Here is a 20,535-nt window from a genome sequence, read left to right as displayed (position 1 = left end):
GAAACTACTAGGCTAGTTAGTCTCTAAACATTAAGCATTTTCTTCCTCCATCTTAAAGGCAATGAGAAGCTACCAAAATATTTTACGTAACGGAAACCTGATCGCCATATTTTTATAACGATCACTTTGGCTACTGCATTGAAAATGGATTAGAAGATGCAAAAAAAAGATTCTGAGCAAGTTTGTAAATCTGATCAAGTGTTCTGATGCAGGCCGATATCCTTCCTCTGCGCTCTCTAACAGAGATGATCCTTGGAAAATCCAGAGCCAGCTCCATAATACTGCCGTGCTCTGCTGGCAAATCCACAAGCTGCTGGCCCCTGGAGCCATTGTCTCAAAACTAGCATTCATCAATTTAATGTATATGTATTGATGGGGAATAATGGTCACTATGAAAACCATGTGATAATATGGAAAAATACCCATGATATAATGTTATGTGTGAAGAGAAGAAAATGAAACTGGTAGAACTATGTGATTGCAAATATATACAAATATTAAAACAATTATTTGACTTTATAAAATATTTGTATATAATGAAAACTGAAGCAATATAAAAAATAAAATTAGTTGTGTCAGGGTAGTAACATGAGTGATTTATTTATACTTTTAAATTTTTAATATAGTAATGATATAATGTTACAACTTGTCTAAATCTCCCAAATTTAACATTCAGTAAAGGAAGATAAACATAAAAGAACACATATTTTATTATACATTTTTATGTAGGCTAAATAATTGATGACTCTAGAAGCCTTAAAAAGGTTACTTTCAGGAGGAGAATCATGCCTTGGAGGGCTCTAAGGTCCAGAAACTGTCCTAATACTAGAGCTAGGTGCAGTCAGATTAATTATAATACATTTCATTATTTTGTCTGGAATACCAAGATAACTTCCAACCAGGAATGGAGTCTAGCAACACTTTACTGCTGGGGAACTTGGCCACAGACTTGTTATATAAATTTTTAGATATGTTGACAATGTTTCTCCTTATTTTTCTTACTTACACAAACCAAGAAATTTGACTCACCACCTTGAAACAGACTCACCAGGTTACTCTAGTTTCCCAAGCTTCAATATCCCATTGCTATTTTTTTTTATTATTATACTTTAAGTTATAGGGTACATGTGCATAACGTGCAGGTTTGTTACATATGTATACTTGTGCCATGTTGGTGTGCTGCACCCATCAACTCGTCAGCACCCATCAACTCGTCATTTACATCAGGTATAACTCCCAATGCAATCCCTCCCCCCTCCCCCCTCCCCATGATAGGCCCCGGTGTGTGATGTTCCCCTTCCCGAGTCCAAGTGATCTCATTGTTCAGTTCCCACCTATGAGTGAGAACATGCGGTGTTTGGTTTTCTGTTCTTGTGATAGTTTGCTAAGAATGATGGTTTCCAGCTGCATCCATGTCCCTACAAAGGACACAAACTCATCCTTTTTTATGGCTGCATAGTATTCCATGGTGTATATGTGCCACATTTTCTTAATCCAGTCTGTCACTGATGGACATTTGGGTTGATTCCAAGTCTTTGCTATTGTGAATAGTGCCGCAATAAACATACGTGTGCATGTGTCTTTATAGCAGCATGATTTATAATCCTTTGGGTATATACCCAGTAATGGGATGGCTGGGTCATACGGTACATCTAGTTCTAGATCCTTGAGGAATCGCCATACTGTTTTCCATAATGGTTGAACTAGTTTACAATCCCACCAACAGTGTAAAAGTGTTCCTATTTCTCCACATCCTCTCCAGCACCTGTTGTTTCCTGACTTTTTAATGATCGCCATTCTAACTGGTGTGAGATGGTATCTCATTGTGGTTTTGAGTTGCCATTGCTATTTTTAATAGAACAAGGTAAACAATAACATTAATGTCATTCAACACAAATTTATGTCAAATGTAAATTCTGACTCTGAACTTCGGTGAATTTCTTTCAAACGGTATAATCAGTTTCAGAGAGGCAAAGTCTTGCTCAAGTGACGGCCTTTCTGAGACTCATTAACCAAAGAACAAGGGACCTGTTTCACCATCAGGGCTTTGTTCAACTTTGATCACCTCTGCATTCTCTTCTCATAGGAAGGTTTCCCATATTTACCAAGGTCTGGCCACAATACCAGAAATGTTTTCTGTGAACTATATGCCCTAGAATTACCGTTCCTTCTTCTAAATCACTTTTTGTTTTTGTTTTTTGTTTTTTGTTTGTTTGTTTTTTGAGACAGGGTTTCACTCTTGTTGCCTAGGCTGGAGTGCAATGGTGCAATCTCAGCTGGCTGCAACTTCCGCCTCCTAGGTTAAAGCAATTTTCCTGCCTTAGCCTCCCGAATAGCTGGGATTACAGGCGCCCATCACCACGGCCAGCTACTTTTTTGCATTTTTAGTAGAGATGGGGTTTCACTACATTGGCCAGGCTGATCTTGAACTCTTGACTTCAGGCAGTCCGCCTCGCCTCGGCCTTCCAAGATGCTGGGATTACAGGCATGAGCCACCGCGTCCAGCCTAAATCACTTTTTATTATGCTTCCGAATTATCTTTTTGGAGAGTTTTATGTAAGTCTACCGCCCTAATACATTTTAAGTAGCTTGAAAACAGAAGCAATTAAGACATAGAACTCTCCATTACCACACTAAATTCACTCTTGCTATTCCTTTTTGGTCAACCACCACTACTACCATGACCAGCTCTCCTTGAACTTGATCCCTGACAACTTATCTGTTCTCCATCGCTATAATGTCTTATAAATAAAATCATGGGGTACGTGTCCTTGATATTGACTTTTTTCACTTAGCATGATGTCCTTGAGATCTATCCAAATTGTTTCTTATATCGTTTGTTCCTCCTTATTGCTAAATAGCATTCCACGGTATGCATGCCACAGTTTGTTTAACCATTCACTCACTGAAAAACATGTGGGTTATTTCCAAGTTTTGGCTTTATCTTTTTGGCTTTTCACTGCTTAGTGACATGTCTTGAAAATAAAAAGAACACTCAGTTCAGATTCTTTATTTTGAATTAATTGCATGTCCCACTCAAAGCTAAATTTTCTGTGCTAACACCTTCTGTACTCTGTACACTGCCTCAAAGGGAAAATATGTTACTCAAGCCAGAGTTCCCATTGACTTGACTACACAATCCCTGATTTATATTTTAATTTGACATTTAGACATTGCAAAATAGTGACCCGGTTCTCATTACATTTTAGAGTTCTAATGTGATTTAAGAAGTGCTTTGGAGTAGGGTGAAAACAGATTGCTAGTATTTATACCTTGACTGACTACGAAGGCCTTCCTCCAGCCATTGTCAAGATGTGACATGTCTTTAGCTCTGTCCAAACCGCCTTCGGTATCATCATATCTCCCACACAACCAAACCAAATGAAAATAATCATAATCATAACAATAGGGTACCATCATTAAAAATCTATGTGAAGTATTAATATAAATAAAAGCATGAACAATTTTTAGTATATAGATATAAAAAGGTAAATTCTATAAAAACAGTATGCTTTCTATGGAATGCACCTTCAAGAAAATTTCATCATTCTCCTGCATTCTACTTCCTATAAGACTGTCCATAAATTCCATTTATGGAGAAATTCTGGAGTCAAACCTTTCTTCTTTTTGTACCCTCTATGCATATTTGCCATTTTAGTTTGTGTGTGAATTTCTTTCCTTATCAAAGCAGTCAACTTAGCTAAGAAAGATTATTAATTTGGGATATGATGTGGTCTTAATAAATTTAATCAAAGCACTTTTATAGTTTTTGATAGCACAACAGGATGACTATAGTCAATAGTTTAATTGTACATTTAAAAATAACTAAGAGTATAACACAAATAGTATCCTTTGTGTTACAAACGATAAATGCTTGAGGTGATGAGTACCCTATTTACCTTGATGTGATTATTACATAATGTATGACTGTATCAAAGTATCTCATATATCCCATAAATATTTATACACCCACCACTATATGCCTCCACAAAAATTAAAAATTAAAAACAAAATAAGCACTTAAAAATATCTTCTACATCCTGCCACTCTACCCCTACCTCAAAGAAAAGATCCCTGGAAACTCTAGGTAATGAAAATCTGGTCCTAGAGTCTATGAAAATATGACATCAACAGTGTGTGGTTCAAAGCATTCTGAACATTCAAAACAGAAGCAAACAAATCAGTATTGGGGTGAAGCCAAGGGAAAATTACTGACCACCTACTCCACAAGACTTGTCTCAGGTATGCATGGAACCAGAGAATGTTTAATGTTATAATGAAATACGTTATCATATCACAAAGTTACACATGTGTATTTTAATAATTATAAAATGCACATATCATAAGTATAATGTGATATTCAGTAGCTTCAAGTGTGTTTTTTGGCATTGGCATAATACATATGTATATTTCCATAGTTATTTATATTTATCTAATTTTAACTTTGTTTTCCACTTTTTTGATATACCTGTTAGCTATTTGATATGTTTCAAGGAATTTTTTTAGGAAGAAATGTTTTAAATATTGTTTGCACCCTTGAATGTCTGAGAATGTTTTTTGTTGCCTTAACACAAAAGGTTAAAACATCTTTCCACCACAAGATTCTGTAGACATTTTTCTATTTTCTTCTGGAGTTTAGCATTACAACAGAAGTGTGCAAAGTCACCTTCATTTTTATCTGTTTGTAGGTAACCTGTTGTGTTTTTTTAGAAAATAATTAAATTTCTGCTTATATACTTGTTTTATATTATTGTAGTTTCGTTTTCATCTCTATAATGAAACGAACTTAGCAAGCATATTTTTGCAAAAGTGTCCCCTTTAATTTTGCAGTGAACTCTTTCAATCTGCACTTACATGTTTCTTTAACCCAAGTTTTCTTCTATCATGCCTTTGAATATTGATGTCTCTATTCCTTTTAGTCCTTTGTTTTAATCTAGTCAATAATCTGTTACCTATATGTTTCTTCAATGTCTACCATCTTCTCTGTCAAAGATTATTTTTATTTCTTTGTCTTTTTCTCTGACCTGTGGGCTTAATAATCAAGTTTTTCTTAGGATTACTAACGTACTTCTATGGAATTCGGTGCTTTACAGTTTCCAGTGTGTTTCCATTTTTAGTTTTCTTTCAGTTTTTCTTTGTCCTGTCCATCTTTATTTAGCCATCAAACTATTGCATTTTTATTATGAACAGTTGCAGACCTGCAAAACCGTATCGAATACATTACATTGAACATCTATATTTACTACCAGGGTTTGGAAATTAAACATTACAAATGAAGTTTGTCTCGTTGCATCAATTTTGATATATTTTTTCCAGGATATTGTTTGTTTCATCTATATTTATGTATCTTTCTATGTATGTATATTAAATATGTATTAAATCATACATATCTATGCATGTATTTCTGGATATATGTGTTTGTGTGTGTAAAATATTACATAGGAAAGCCACTTTTTAAACTTTTCCTTTTTATTTCATACAATATTCTTTTTATTTCAGTATATTCTTGTTTCTTATATTTTATTCTGAGTTAAAAAAAAAAATCTTAGCATTAGCTGTTCTAAAAAATGAAAGTACTCCCCGAAGAAGATGCAATATTTTTAACAGCTGTGATTCACATGTGGCCAGGCTTTAGTGGTAACCACATCCTTCCTGAGTGACCTTTGGAGATCATCCACCATCTATCTCACCATAGGCTGGTAACCATATTTCTCAGCTTACTCCACATGTTTTCTTCCCTTTCTAGAATGTGAAAAGCTTGTGAATGGGAGTCAGGTATCTTAATTTCTAAAACCAAGAATCTATATCTGTTTAGTTCATTTGATTTTTGGAGGATTATTTTGTTTTACCTTGAGCAAGTCACATTTTCTGGGCCTCATTGTCTTCTACCATAAGATAAAATAATTTGATTAGATGATTTTTTCCCTGTTATCTGCAAATAAGCACCTTATTATCAAATAGTTCAGCATCAGAACAAGATTCCTAATTCCAAAGGAGTTTTATTTACATAATATTATATTGTGAGATACATATTAGAAGAATCTGACACTATGTTCCATTCCAGTTTCTCTTTTGCAATTGAGTGACTTGTTTTGATCTAAAAAGTATAAATTCTCATGCCTGTAATTCCAGCACTTTGGGAGGCCAAGGCAGGTGGATCACTTGAGGTCAGGAGTTCAAGATCAGCCTGGCCAACATGGTGAAACCCCGCCTCTACTAAAAATACAAAAAATTAGCCAGGCATGTTGGTGCATGCCTGTAATCCCAGATACTCAAGAGGCTACAGCAGGAGAATTTCTTGCACCTGGGAGGCAAAGGTTGCAGTGAGCCGAGATTACACTGCTGCACTCCAGCCTGGGTGACAGAGCGAGACTCTCTCTAAATAAATAAATAGTATAAATTTATCTCATTCTTATTAATGCGGCCCATGAAATGTAAGTATTAGTTCCTTTTCAGATAGTACTTTATAATTATACTAGTGCCAAATTAAAGGACCTATTTTATAGTGACATGAAAGTCAACTGCAAGAAAAATACATAGTCATTTTCACTTACAGAGGCAAATCCCTCAACATAGATAAAAGTAAAAGACCTTATGTCAGGATGTGAGGCAGATCAGTCCAGGGATTTCATTCAAAAATAATACTTCATACTCAATAATCCCATGTGAGAATTTAATGACTCAGAGTAAACAGAAAATCAAAATTAGCACTTGAATCTTGGGTAATTTAATAGCCAAGGCATTTTGGTGAATTGTAATTAATGCTCTAAATTAGCCACTATTTCTCAGAATCATGTACCAGAAGAATAAGAACTTCAATAATTAGAGTATTTTAGATTTACTTTGTGCAAGTTATTACTTCATCCAGTACTCCACAACTAAAGTTATTATCTGGGCATACTGAAGATTTAGAATAAATTGAGTGCCTACTATATGCAAGGCACCATGCTGGGTACTGACAATGTGGTAGGAACAGCACTCCTTATCAGGCTGTCTATGTGGTATCAGCCAGCTGAATAATGGAATGTTTGGGCCAGAATAGCATATACTGAGACCAGGGTACAAAGGTATCCAACTTAAGTGACTCAAAAGCAGAAACGGTAAATAAGATATTTCATTTTTTTTTCCTTGACCTTAGTCACATCTGATCAGAGTTTTCAATGCTTTCTACATAAACTCTGGATGTAGGCAGATGAAATTACTCACCATCATCCTTCTTTTGACAGATGCAAGTACTCAGCCAAATGTAACTCTTCAAACATAGTATTAATTCAAGAGACATGATTACCTCTGACTTTTGCAGGGGAAACAGAAAGGTTCAGAAACTCCTTTTCTGAAGATGGGATCCATTTTTAAAGGCTTTAACTCTGCTTTCTTTTCTGAAAAAGTTCTCCAGGAGATCATGGTCCATTTATGCAAAACCTGAAATTTGTTACTATAGTCAGAAGGTTTATGCAAAACCTGAAGCAGAATTCTTCCAAATCCCAGGCGTCATACTTCACAGCAGTTGAGAGCAGAGTGACTGCACTCTCCTCGCAGATGCCTTGATTGTTGGCAGGGCTTTCTTCAAATGATTTTCTTTATAAAATGCAACCAAATCTAGCAATCCTACTGCCTCCTCAGGAGAAAGACTGGTACTGTTTGTGTACACGAATTTCAGGAAGGCCCAGTAAACAGAGTATGAAAATTCACTCATTTCTACAATATTATCCTCATCACCTTCCAAAAATGAATGAACATGCTCACATACATCAAATTTTGAGAAGAACTTTATGTGCATAAATGTACTTTCCATCGACCACAAATTTCAAGACTGCAGTGTCCAGGTTGTCAAATTCCCTCTTCAGTGACTCAGCCACTGTGAGGGTGGTCATCAGGTTCCACAGAGAGGAGGCGCCATGTGATGGCAGGAGCAGCAAAGCAGGCAAATGTGTCATCAGTGCAGACGTGCAGAGGTGGGTGAGGTGAGGAAGGATCACAAACTGGCCCTGGCCCCACATGTACACATGCCCACCCTGGGTCTTGGCTGCAGATGTGTGGGAAGAGTGACAGACTGCAATCTCTCTAATTCTGTCCTTTTCCACAAGGACAAAGGTAGAATAGGAATGGTGGCTTTTATTGCCAGTGCCGAACTGCCCATAATTGGCACCCCAAGCATATGCTTGGCCTTCATCTGTTAATATTAATGTGTGTCTGTAATCACAGGTAGCCTTCCCAGTGTCTACCGCCACCATGGAGCACACCTGTCCACAAGCTGTGTTCACAGCCTCTTTATTCCGTAAGCAGCCAGTGACTCTCTGAGCAATTGGCTGATTAACTGTCGATCCATATTTTACATGTCTAGAGTTATTATAACCCCAGGCAAATACCTCTCCATCAGATATTAGCACCAAAGAATGGTGAGACCCATAAGCAACCTCAATGACTTGTTTGACAAATTAGTAGAGAAACCATGATTAGTTGTCCCAGAGCCCAGCTGACTGTACACATTATGGTCCCCAAGTAAAGACTTATTTTGTTGCAAGGACAACGTATATACCACTCCCACAGCTGAGGCTGGCTATCTTTATGCCACTTAAAGAATCCAGTCTCCAAGGTTTGATGGTGCTCTGGATGTTACCTAACCTCAAACAGCCACAGCAGTTTGTGCCAGGATATTACTATTGTATATAAAACTTCAAGACCAGCACTGACAAAGACACAAGCCTGAGGAATTAACTGCAGTTCTTCCTCAGAAAAAAAAGGTAAGAAAACTGGCCACTTTCCCACAACTAACTTATTCAAAGATGACAGAGTGGCCTATATTGGCTTTCAGGGATTTCCTACCATTGTAACATTTTGTATGTAATAAAGTAACTTTATTGCTGATCCTGTGAATCCATTCATTTATTTTATGAAACCTTCCCACTTTCTTCCTAGAGAAGATGAAGTTCTTCCATATGGACTCAGTCTTGGGCAGTTCCTTGGTCAACTTTTCTCTGAGACTAGAAAGTTTCAAATCATTATGAAGAGCAGACTTCTCAATTCTCAGCTCCATTGAAGAATATATGATCTGCTAAGCTGATGGTTACAGATTTCTGGAGCCCGTATTTAGTAATCTTTAATCCTGTCCCTTTTAGTTCCTTGTAAAGTTGTCTTCTAGAGTAAAGTTAATGTGACTCAGGATAGCTTGAGCCATATCTACTCTGCCTCCTAGATCACTGTTACTGCCTGGATGATTTTAACTTTAATATGATTGAGTCTAGTTATATACTGCTCTGTTCAGTAGCCACTAGCCACATGTGGCTATATTAATTTAAACTCTCATTAATTCAAATCAAATCAAATAAATTTAGTGCTCAGTCTTAGTCACATTTTATGTGCTTGATACCACGTGTAACTAGTGGTTACTGCACACGTATAAAATATTTCCATCAGCGCTGTCCGTTGGACAGCTCTGGATAAAACCCTAGGAAGAAGATTAGTGAGACTGGATAAGTTCTAGCTGAAGCAGGACACATGGACACAGAGCTCAAATAGTTCAATTAGTTCCAGACTGGGAGAAGCACTTTAGACCAAAGCCGCTGAAATCAGCTTATTGCAGGGGAAGTTTATCAACGTTGCAACCAGACAGCACTTGAAGAAAATGTCTGCTACTTACAGGCAATATGATCTCAGGCAAGTAACTGAGTCTCTCTGAGACTCAGTTTGCACTTCTGAAAAACGGAAATAAGAAAACCAGCCTCATCGCTTTAGCATTAATAGTATAGTAGCATATATGGAGTCCCAAGCGTAGTGTCTGGCAAGTAGTTGGTACTCAGGAAAACTTCCTAATACTGACAATATCATCAAGAAAAAAAAAACTGAAGTATTGGTGATGATGAGGCCCCCACCCTAAATGCCCTTGAGGAAATTGTTGGCAAAGTTTCTGAAGAAAAACTGTCTTCACCATGAAAAGTTTCCTGATCCTCCCGATTCTCACTCTTCCATCCTCTGCTTCCAGCTAAAAGGATCGCCTCTCTGTCTGAACTCCACAGCACTTTATTGTTCCTTTTCCTATGGTCCCATCCATTTTCTACCTTCAACTGCCCTGACTTGTAGTCCTCTACCAGAAAGGGGCTCACACCTGTAATGCAGGGACTTGCCTTTACCTCTCAGCAAACCTTGCAAGGAGATTTGCATATAGCCAATGACCAATACATAATGTCCCAGAGATTTGCCATTGTCAATTTTCATTCTTCATGAATAAAATGGATAGTACCTCTCCCTGTCTTGCTGGCTCACCCTCTACCCCTGGAAAGAATCAACTGTCAAAAGCAGCAGAAAGAAAATAGTGTCACATTCCTCAAGAGAGGCCTCACGCAGAGCTAAGGGAGGGAGCATAGTCATCCCCAAACAACATGACCCTTCCCTAATCTTAAGTAGGGCAGTATTCTCCTATGGCAGTATTTCCCAAACATTAGTCATTCACATTCCTCATTCACAATGTTTGCAAAATCTGCACGTTACCAATAATATTGTTTGTTTAAAAGTCTCAAAGTTGATTCACTGTTTCATTTTTTAAAAGAAATTTTATGCAGCTATAGTATAAATGAGAAAAAAAAAAAAGTATCATTTGCCAAAACTTGAAGGTAACCATAAAATAATGAAAAGTACATGACTGATAATGAAGTAGATAGATGCCATGCCTATCCAGTACACCTGAGTTTAATATCTGCTTTCTGTTTGTTAAATGCATGCTCTTTGTTTGAAAGGGAGATTAGCAAGTGCTAGAAACAATGACATAAGCCAAAACTAGATTTTCTCCTTGATGTGCTCAGAAGACTGAAGGAAACTCGATAGGGAGACTGTAATAGGATGAATAATGGCCCCCAATGATGTCCACATTCTAATCTCAGGAGCCTGTGAATATGTTATCTTATATGGCAAAACGAACTTTGCATATGTGATTAAGTTGGGATCTTGAAGTAAGGAGTTCATCCTGGGTCATCTTGTTAGGCTCAGTGTAATTACAAGGGTCCTTATAGGAGAGAGGCAAGTAGGCCAAAGTCAGCAAAAGGAGATGTTACAATGGACCTGAGGTTGGAGTGATGTGCTACAGGCCAAGGAATGCAGGCAGTCTCTAGTGGCTAGAAAAGGCAAAAAGTTAGTTCTTCTCTGGTCTCCAGAGGAAAGTAGCCCTACCAACACCTTGATCTTAGAATTATGATCTCCAGAAGGTAAGAGAATAAGTTTATGTGCTTTTTAAGCCACTGAGTTTGCAGAAATTTGTTACAACAGCAAGAAGAAACTAGTACAGAGACTGACTGGCATACCATGTTATTCAAGGTCATGTAATACCATGTTAATGTATCAGCTAAACCCTTCCCTAGCCCCAGTGATGTAAACCTACACATCGGGACACTGCCTAATGATTCCCACTAGGCAGACATGGAAAATGGTATCCATAAATTAAAGCAGCTACAGAAGAATTTAGGCCTGAGGCAGCGAAGCTGGTTGCTAAGGTGATGGCTGATTATAGGGAAAGCTCTGCATGGTCAACGTCCTGTTTCCTCCACTACTTTGGCTTTCCTTTATAATATAGCATCTGACCTGAAGAAAAGTCGTTCCAGAATCAGCCCTCCTTCAACAAATGGACTCTGCATTTAGGTAGGTCATGCCTACGGCTCTTTCCACTCCTAAATTGAACTATTGCTTTCTTAGATTTAAATAGACTTGGCAATATTTTCTTAAATTAAAAAAAAAAACTTACTGTATTTGTCTAATTATAAAAATAAAATGTGTTTATTATAGCCATTTTAGAAAATAGAAACTAACAAAACTAATAAGTTAATTTCCTTTTCACCCAGAGAAACCTACTTGGTTAATATTTTGATAGATTTCTCTCTGGTCCCATTTCTGTTCACGTCCATTGATAATTGGAAAGTATTCAATAAGTATTATTTAGCAGCCTTCGTTTTCTCTGTTAAAACATATTATGAACACTTTTGCACTACCTGTAATATACCTCTATAATATTTTTGTAATGACTGAATATTTTGTTATAAATATGAATTATAATTTCTGTAACCAGTTCACTCACATGACTATTTATGCTACTTTCAATTTTTCACTATTTTCTTATAAATATTTTGGTTCTCCACAGATGGCTCCTAAAAATAAATTTATGAGTTAGGAGTATTTAAATTTTTTACACAAATTGCCAAATTTCCCATCAGGGAGTTACACAAATTTATCTATAAAAAAGAATAATTTTAAAGGGAATTAATTGCAAATTTGAGTAAATATGAAAGAAGGAAATAAGTGGTAAGCATTTTGGGGGGAAAGAAAGAAACCCTTTTATTTTGTATTCATGTGTTAAGCAAGAGAATCTGCTTGCCTTCCTCTTGACCTAACAATCTACTGGAGAAACAGGGAAGGAGGAGATGCATGGAAATGGAGTAACTTCTTAAAGGGGAAAAAATAAGGGAGAAATTTTTTTCCTAGAACAGTTAGATGAATTTAAAAACACTGTTAGGGCCAGGCATGGTGGCTCCCACCTATAATTGCAGCACTGTGGATGGCCAAGGCAGGCAGATCGCTCGAGCCCGGGAGTTTGAGACCAGCCTCCTGGGCTCAAGGAGCAACATGGCAAAACCTGTCTCTGCAAAAAACACAAAAATTAGCCAGGCATGGTGTCATGCACCTGCAGTCCTAGCTACTTGGAAGGCTGAAGTGGAAGGATCACATGAATGTGGGAGATTGAGGCTATAGTGAGCCGTGATCACACCACTGCACTCCAGCCTGTGCAACAGAGCAAGACCCTGTCTCAAAAAATAAAAATTAAAAAATACAGTAAAATAAAAACAAAAATACTAGTAGTATCACTGTTTTGGGGTGTTAGAAAGGTTTTGTGGATGGACAAACCTCATTATGGCAAAACACAGAAAGTCTTTTAGGCCTGCCTATTTCAAAATTCTCTTGGTACATAGCCAACCAACGATAGATCTGATGATTTAATCAACACAGAGAATCAATCTGTATAGCCTTAAAGTACATTTCTGCTTTGGCTGTCTACCCAGATTACTACATGGAGAACATTCAAATTCCTCACTTGCTAAGTATTGATGTGGCAAAGCCCATGGCCTCCACAGTAGCTGAATACTAAGCCAGCTTGAGCTAAACCCAGCCCAGTATACTGTAATTACTACAGAGCATGGTCTGTTGTTGAGAACGCCTGTTCCAGGTTTCTTATATATTAATATTTTAACTGAAAAATGAGATAGAATATTTCTAAGTAATTAACTTCACTTCTAATTTTTTCTATCTCAAGCCAACAAATTGATATTCATCCTAATAATAGCAACAACATCTTAAGTAGCTTCTGTACGCCAGTCACTATGCTATGCACCTCACACATATATTTTACTCAGGCTTCACAACAGTGCTGTGAGAAAGATGCTGTTATTATTAGCTGTTTATGAGTGAGCAATCTGAAAATCAGAAATGTGCCCAAGGGCCCATAGCTGGTGAGAGGCGGAGCTGGAATTTGAATCCAGGTCTGTTGAATTCCACTCTTCTCTACTGTATCTTCTAAGTGAGACTCCCCGCTAGGTGACCCTGTGACTTTAGGCTTCATGTGGGACTCCCAGGCCCCAAACCAAATCTGCGCATCTTTGTGCCTGCCCCTCTAGTGGCCCTGGGAAAAAAGTTTTAAAGAAATCCAATGACAGCTTGAGTCTTTTCTGATCCCTGATTTTCCCATCTTTCAGTAGGTATATTACAGGTTTGAAGGGGTGGGAGAGGGGGAAACAATTTTCTTCTATATCTTTAAGGGCAATGTTTTTAAAATTGTCTATAAAGTTTCTGGATTCTTTTTGTTGTGTGTTTTGATTATTTTGTTTGGTATGTATTAATATGATTAAGAATAGGCTCCATTTCCTCTGTTGGAAAGATATGCCAGACATCACAATCAAACACTCTAGGTTAGGAACCTTTGGGGGAAAGCTTTTGGGAATGGTATATGTCAACATTAGTGACAGCTCAAGGTAGGCAACATGTTGATATGTTCTGGAAATGGAGCTGAGAATCCTAAGGCCTCAATCCAAAAGCCAGAATGCGTAAGGAGAGGCTATCTCTGAATACAGAGACACTTACCATTTATTTCTTTTAAAGCGCTGGGCTGTCTCCTGAATGCTATGAGGTGCTTAAAAGGGCTTCTTCTTACCCTACTTGCTCTCTCTCCTGTCTTCATTTCCTTCTGCCCCTTGCTTGCCTTAGCCTCCATCATGCTGAAGCTGATCTTAAACATTTGGACAAGTTGTTTCCCTTTCCTTGGCCTGAGTTTACTCATCTGATCTGCCAGGGATTTGTCAGCCTCAACACCGCATAGTCCTGTAACGTGATCACTTTAAAAATCAGAGCAGGACAACAGCAGAGTTGCACAACCTTGCCCTTCTTCCCCACAGCAGCCAGGGAAACCGCAATGCCTGCCACTTCAGTGTCTGGGTGATTCTCCCATCGTATAGTTCCCCTCTTCCTCCATAAAGGTTTATGGTGCTTTGTGCTGCTTGCTGGCTGATCCTAAACCCTAAATTTGGAAGCCGCACAAGGCTGACTCCCCTCTAAGTGCTTCAGGACTAAAATAATTCCCAGCCATTTATCTACTTCCTACTTCAATTCGCAAAGGCTGAAAATATAAGTAGACATTTTCTAATTTTTTAAAAACATCTAGATATAATGTCAGAGGAGAGAAGGATTATAGAAACCAACTTACTCAGGGACATATTTAGAAGCAAAAAATATTTTCAAACAAAAAATGTTGGAGAGGCTTCAACACACATGAAGTAAATGAGTAGCAGTAGTATACATTTATCATATAAAATTCAAATGTATGACCTTCACATATCATGAAGCACAGTGATAAGGGTGACACTACTTTAGTGATCCCCAAAATTAGAAATGGGATTACAAAGAACAGAACTTTGGTTATATCCACCTAGACTTACACCATAGTGCTTTGTTTTATTTGGCTATATGATATGATAGAATCTGCACAGATAAGTAGTTGAAGTCATAGTTGTTTTTAAACAAACGTTTTAAACAACTTCAATTATCTTGTATAAGATAGCAAAGGAAGGTTTACTTGAAAGTTCTGGCAAAAGTTAGTAAATGTGTGGCCACTGATGTTTTGCAATTTGATAATATAATATACATTTTTGGGATTAAAAGTGAAGCAAAAATGCATCCATGTGCAACATTAGGTGATTCACAGCATTTTCCAATTGGAATTCTACAGATCAAATCCATGTGATCCTATTCTCTAGGCTTTGCTATATTTGTTAAATGCAAGCTGGTTTTATGATGCTTAATTAATATTTAAACCCACTTTGAGATGAAAGAAAATGGAACCAACATAAACTATCATTAAAAACAAGTAACTGGCATGGTTGTATCTTCAATCTCTGTAGTTTCTCCTTACACATTTTAAAACCTCAAAGAGGTCATGGTTAGTATGAGTCACCATTTTAATACATTTTTGATGTGGTCAATATAGGAAAATCTTTAACCCTAAAAAAACTAGTCTTCTTTCACTTATTTTTATTTTTAATTTCTCCACTATCCTATTGCAGACATGAATCGTTCAGTTTCTGAGACCAAATTCCTCTCTGGGGACAGGAGCCGAGCTAGGAGAATTTGTAGTATGGGGATTAGAGCATCTCTTCCTACAGGTAGCATGCCTGTGAGTGCGGCACAGCACTGGCTCCCAAACTCAGCTCACCCTCAGAATCATTTGGTTCACCTGATGAAAATACAAAGTCGTGGGCCCCAAACCTGGAGTCTTTGCTTCAGTGGATCTGGAGTGGGACCTGAAATCATTACCATTAATTTGGTGCTTCTGATGATTCTGTGTCTGATTTTTTAATATGAAAGGTAAAGTCATGGTTGAAAATTTGTTTCCACTTGGCATGATTAAAACCAGTGCTTTGAAAAGAACACACAATTATGATATGCAGTTGCTATCCAGAGGATTCAACATCTGTTCTAGAGTTGATGAGAATGAAAAATTTCAGTGTCATGAAGAACAGGCAGCATCTTATAGAAATGAAGTAACATTACTCCTGAGACAATGAGAAAAGCTCGCATCTTTTTCTCACCTGGAAAATGGACGTCTACTAACTCACAATGGCAAGCTTATATGCAAACAACTTTTGGAAGATTTATCAACAGATACCAAAAGCTAATAATTGTAAATACCTTAATACACATGTTTGTATACCTTATTAAGTAATTCTTTTAAGACCAGTATTTATATACTGTGATGATCCCAAGATTTCTCAACCTCAGTGTGATTGACATTTTAGGACAGATAATTTCTTGTGGGGGGCCTGTCCTGTGCATTTTAGGATGTTTAACAACATCCCTGGCTTCTACCACTAGATGCCAGCAGCACTCTCCTAGTAATTACAACCAGAAGTTTCTCCAGACATTGCCAAATATTCTCTGGCAGGGCAGACTTGCTCCCAGTTGTAAAGCATCCCTCTAGAAAAATCACATAATCTCTTTTGGGCTTCAGATTTCTGTAATGTAAGATCAGGGAGTAAAGCAGTATTCATAGCAGTAGAATCAGAAAAGACTAATACAGGGTAAAATCAAATAACTGGTTAGGAAAAGAATAATTCAGACTTAATGTCAACCCATACTGAAAAATAAATCTCAAATGGTCTCAAATTTCAAATGAAAAAGGAAGTTAAATATTGAGAAAATATAAAGAATATATTTTACAGCCTTAGGGTAAAGACTTGCCTAAGAAAAACAGAAAACGTGGAAGCTAAAATTGAAAACCCCCAAAGACTGAACTCTATTAACATTTTACCACTTCTCTATGATGAAATAATAAAGAAAGGCAAAACATGTAAACTTTTAAAAACGGAAAAAGAAAAATATATTTGTTACATTTATAACAAACTGAAGATCAATATTCATAATAAAGAAAAAACCCAAGCAAATCATTAAAAGATTTAAAAAGAAACGGAAAACAGGTTAACAATTTGATAAAGCAATTCATAACTAAAAATTAAATAGCCAAAATACACAAAAAATTTCAGTCTCATTATAACTCAGAAAAATACAAACTAAAACTACAATGAGATATCATTTTGATCCTATCATATTGGCAAAATTAAAAATACTTGTGAAAATTAAAAAGAATTGATGAAAGAAGAAACAGCCATTTTCATGCCCTATTATGTTACATTGGTTCAATCTTTTAAGGGTTGATTTTGCAGTAGCTGTCAAAATGTAGACTGTGCATGACCTTTCACCTAGTGTTCTACCTCGATACATCTAGACCATAAAAAAAAGTTTCATACAAGGATTTCTTGCTACAGTATCGCTTTTAATAGCTAAATATTGCAAGCCATCTAAGGGCTATGATTGATACATCATCATATAGTGATACATTCATATAAGGTAGCTTTATGCAGTAGTTAAATAAGCCATATTTAAAATATTGAAAGGAAAAGGACTTTTGGATGACAATGTTTCAGAACTGTATATAAATATGTAAATATAGACATATTTTAATAATCTATTTATATAAAGTTATATCTGTTTGTATATATAAAATGTGTATATCTATGCACACAAAAATCTCTTGAAGCATTCACATCAAACTGTTAATAGAAATTAATTTCAGGGAGAAAAGTATGTCCATATAATTGTATGTATTTTATAGTGTTTGAAGTTTTACCACAAACATGTATTTTATAATTTTTAATTATATAATTTTAAAATAAATAAATGAGGATATTGAATTAAATGATTTCTGAAATCTATGACTTCAGCCCTAACACACTGTGATTTAATTAATTCTGGCTTAGAAATAAATGGAAAATTTAGGTTGGGCACAGAGGCTCACACCTATAATCCCAACACTTTGGGAGGCTGAAGCAGGAGGATTGCTTGAGCTCAAGAGTTTGAGACCAGCCTGGGCAACATGGTAAAACCCTGTCTTTACATAAAATACAAAAATCAGCTGGGCATGGTGGCGTGTGCCTGTGGTCCCAGATACTTAGGTGGCTGAGGTGGGAGGATTGCTTGAGCCCAGTAGGTTGAGGCTGCAATGAGCCATGATGGTGCCATTGCACTCCAGATTGGATGACACAATGAAACTGTCTCTTAAGAAAAGAAAAGAAAAGGAAATTTAAGCTACCAAAGTTGTATTCATACCACAAATTCCTTTAAGAAGGAAAAGGGGAAAGGTATTATAATTCTTTAAGCCCCTGCTATATGCTTGTCCATGTGGTGTAGATTTTTGCACTGATCCTCACAGCACCTTATTTTTATGTTAGATTAACTGAGGCTCGGAGAGTGGCCTGACCAAGATCATTGGCTCAGAAAGGGAAGGAGCCAGGATTCACACTTGAATCAGTCTGTGGGAAATATTATTGCTGCTCTCTACAGCAGATGTTTTGTAGTTTCATGAGTTGATGGAGAAACTCTGGTTTACCTTATAAATTTCAAGGCAGACAGCAAGAGGCCATGGTGGAGGAGCAACTGTCCAGTAGCATAACCATCATAACCCTGCAGGAAGTAAAATTGCTGAGATGTGGTGGATGCTTATTCTGCACCAGGTCCTGCATTCATATCACACTTAACCCTCACAGCAACCTTAAGAGGGAGGTACCATGTTGTTACCATCTTGCAAATGAGGATGCAGGCTCAGCAAAGACAGAAAAGTTGCCCAAAGTCACATATATAGAAAGTGGTGGAGGTATCGGTCTGACTCCTCATCCTATGTTAATTACTGTATACATAGACTAGTGTAGAAATTATTTGCTACTAGCTGGACTTTGAAAAAAGAACCTTAAAACTATAAGATGGTAGGTGTTTAAGCAATTCGTAGGCTAATGCTCAGAGTCAGAGATAAGGTTATTTGCTTACTTTGATACGGAATGGTTTGCAATATTTCAACACTGGAGTACAGTATATGAAGAACAATCACACGTCGATTGATGTAGCTAAGTTATCAATTAGAGTCTAATTGCACATGCAGGCATGTCTGACAGACTGGGAGGGCAAGTAATCCAAACACACTGAAGACCATTTGCCTGAAGACCTCAGGGTATCTCATGAGATAACTCATGTTAAGAGAAGGAATGGGACGTAAGCTTGACTCAGTACAACAGTTTTAGTCATTATTATAGACTGGTTCTCACAAAAGCATTGACTGACTTTCAGATTGGTTCCATGGCACAGCCCCGCACTAGACTAAAGGGTGTAGTTTTCAAAACCTGAAAGAATAGTTTAATAAAACTCAGTAACTCAGTTCAACACTGGGGTAGAACAGCACTATCCTGCAAGCCCTCTAACCTGTAACTCAAACAGAAAACATTCTGCTGCCAGTTTCTTTACTAAAACACAGCAAGAGTCCAGCTTCCAACAAGTTCCTCATCTCCATCACGAGACACGCAGCCTGGATTTCATTGTATGCATATCATTATTAGCCATTTGAGTCCAAAACCATTCAACAGAAGTCTCTAGGAAGTTCCAAATTTCCCACACATTTTCCTGTCTTCTTGGCCCTCAAACTGTTTAACCTCACCCATGTTATCTGGTTCCAAAGTTGCTTCCACATTTTCAGGTATCTTTTCAGCAGTGCCCCACTCTACTGGTGCCAGTTTACTCTATTAGTTCATTTTCACGCTGTGGATAAAAACATACCCAAGAATGGGCAATTTACAAAAGAAAGAAGTTTATTGAACTTACAGTTCCACGTGGCTTGGGAGGCCTGAAAGGCTGTCTTGAATGGCGGCAGCCAAGAAAAGAGAGCGTGCGCAGGGAAACTTCTGTTTTTAAAACCATCAGATCGGCCGGGCACGGTGGCTCAAGCCTGTAATCCCAGCACTTTGGGAGGCCGAGACGGGCGGATCACAAGGTCAGGAGATCAAGACCATCCTGACTAACACGGTGAAACCCCGTCTCTACTAAAAAATACAAAAAAAGTAGCCGGGCAAGGTGGCGGGTGTCTGTAGTCCCAGCTACTCGGGAGGCTGAGCCAGGAGAATGGCGGGAACCCGGGAGGCGGAGCTTGCAGTGAGCTGAGATCCGGCCACTGCACTCCAGCCTGGGATACAGAGCGAGACTCCGTCTCAAAAAAAAAAAAAAAAAAAAAAAAACCATCAGATCTCATGAGACTTATTCACTATCATGAGAACTGCATGGGAAAGACCTGCTCCCATGATTCAATTACCTCCCACCAGATTCCTCCAATGACACCTGGGAATTGTGGGAGCTATAATGCAAGATAAGATTTGGGTGAGGACACAGCCAAACCATATCAAAGCTCAAGGGCTCTACAGAAGAAATGCAAGAGGACCATGCGTCCCTTGAAAAGTTATGAAATTTTGCATGGATATGCAAATGTACATATTTCTGAGGAGACAGTCTTGTTTTTGTCAGCTTCTTAAAACATTATGTAACTTAAAAATGTTTAGAAACAATTGTTGGAATTTTGATCTTTATGTATTCTAAAGCCAAATAAATGTGAGGAAAAATATATTTCAGTGCATACAT

General features: G+C 37.5%; 1 pseudogene; it reads right to left on the bottom strand.

Moving 5' to 3' along the window:
• Positions 1 to 6,382: 6,382 nt before the first annotated feature.
• Positions 6,383 to 12,520, bottom strand: LOC110744146 (annotated as a pseudogene).
• Between the last annotated feature and the right edge of the window lie 8,015 nt (positions 12,521 to 20,535).

Source organism: Papio anubis, chromosome 11, assembly GCF_008728515.1.
Source record: "Papio anubis isolate 15944 chromosome 11, Panubis1.0, whole genome shotgun sequence".
NCBI lineage: Eukaryota > Metazoa > Chordata > Mammalia > Primates > Cercopithecidae > Papio > Papio anubis.
The sequence above is the reverse complement of the archived record's forward strand: the minus strand, read 5'-3'. Positions and strand labels throughout refer to the sequence as shown.